The sequence below is a fragment of the Austrofundulus limnaeus genome, unplaced genomic scaffold (assembly GCF_001266775.1).
Source record: "Austrofundulus limnaeus strain Quisiro unplaced genomic scaffold, Austrofundulus_limnaeus-1.0 Scaffold23, whole genome shotgun sequence".
Lineage (NCBI taxonomy): Eukaryota > Metazoa > Chordata > Actinopteri > Cyprinodontiformes > Rivulidae > Austrofundulus > Austrofundulus limnaeus.
This window is the reverse complement of record NW_013952425.1, coordinates 38,682-40,247: the sequence shown is the minus strand read 5'-3', so window position 1 is coordinate 40,247 and position 1,566 is coordinate 38,682. Positions and strand designations below refer to the sequence as shown.

The 1,566-nt window shown below is 36.1% G+C and overlaps 1 protein-coding gene across 1 annotated transcript in view; it reads left to right on the top strand.

The window, feature by feature from the left end:
- Positions 1 to 1,566, top strand: part of LOC106514836 (ATP-binding cassette sub-family A member 1) — a gene marked incomplete in the record, with an annotated part of 219,691 nt that overhangs the window by 207,672 nt on the left and 10,453 nt on the right.

The following is a 1,566-nucleotide window of genomic DNA, read 5'->3' as shown; positions in this document are numbered from 1 at the left end:
CTGTAGTGGCGACCCGCGACCATGGAGATATAAACAGCTTTTTATAAGGTAAAAATAATACAACAAGGTCTTTGTCTGCAAAAATTAGACATGTTTTTTTTATTATTATTATTGTCATTAGTGATTATCTCAATTTCGGCTAAAATAATTGACAAAGTCCCGCACACTGTGCCTTTAAGGTATAAAACAGACTAAACCTTGAACTATAACACTTTATTCACTAACTTAGCTTATCCTCATGCTTTAACCAACAACTCAGAACTGAAAGTGAAGTAGGGTCGATAAATATTGGCAAATAATAATAATAATCACGATTATTTGTGGCATCAATTAAGGTTAATAGATGACTACTGCAGTTAAATATTTTTGACTCTAAATCAGTTATGAGTATCAAAGTAACTTATTGATTTTAACAAGTTAATTTTTGAATTGAAACCTATCTTTTTACAATGGAGTGGCAGCATAGCTTTAGAGATGGTGGCTTTTAAAGACTTGAACATACTGAAGGTTTTTTTTTGGATAAAACATTTTCTCTATAACTTCTATCAGGCTGATTTTTCAATAAGTTTTGCTTTCTATTTTACTTTTTAACTAACAAAACACAGAAAATAAACATAACAACTAGTGTAGCAAGTTGTTAGAAACTCACTGGAAAGGAATAAATCTACCAMATAAACATAAAGTACCAAATTATATTCAATTATGAGATACCCGTTAATAAAGCTTAAGTGTGCCAAATCTTCACTTTGTCTCCAAACCAAGTGGCGACAGTGGAAAGGAACATCTTCGTTTKAACAAGATGGAGCAATCCAACAGAACAGTGGACAAACAGCAACTGGTCCAGGTGCAGCTGTAGTTTATGAGTTGCAAATACAAGCATGGAGATCATAGAGAGTAAGAAAACCTTAACTGTTGTAGGCCTTGTTTTAAACRTAGACAGGGTGTCAGCCTCACGGATAGAACCTGGAAATTAGTGACTGAAAGGTCCCCCCCCACCCCACCATTCTTTTTTTAGAAATGTGTATGTGAGAACTGAAGAAACAGGTTTTGTGAGGCCATCTGTAGAAGCTGTAGAGAATTAAAACTTACTTCCCTCAACGATTTTGCAAATCAATTTCAAACTTTTATATCAGATGGGATTTTTTTTTTCCTGTGTTTTAGTCGATATTCTGTCTCTCTCTATTAAAATACAACTAGCATGAAAATGAGACTTTGGATGTTTTTGTAAGCAAACTTGCACAATCAGCAGGGGAATAAATCATTATTTTTCCGCACTGCATATAAATATATATATAGTGCGCAAACATTGCCATATCCAGTACTTTTTTAAACTCGTCTCTTGTAGTACTTTAGTTGTCTGGTGAATTTCAGCCGAGTCCTGCATGTTCCAGACCGTCTTAACCTTTTGTTTTCTTTCCAGCCCCAGAGATCTGATACAATCAGGCAGTGAGTGCTGAGTGCGGGTGTGTCTGGTCTTCCAAAACTTCTATTAGCTCAGCAGCAGATGACCAGGCAGGAGGCGAGAGTGACCTCTCTTAGCTGTAGAAAGGTCACGAGCACCCCCCC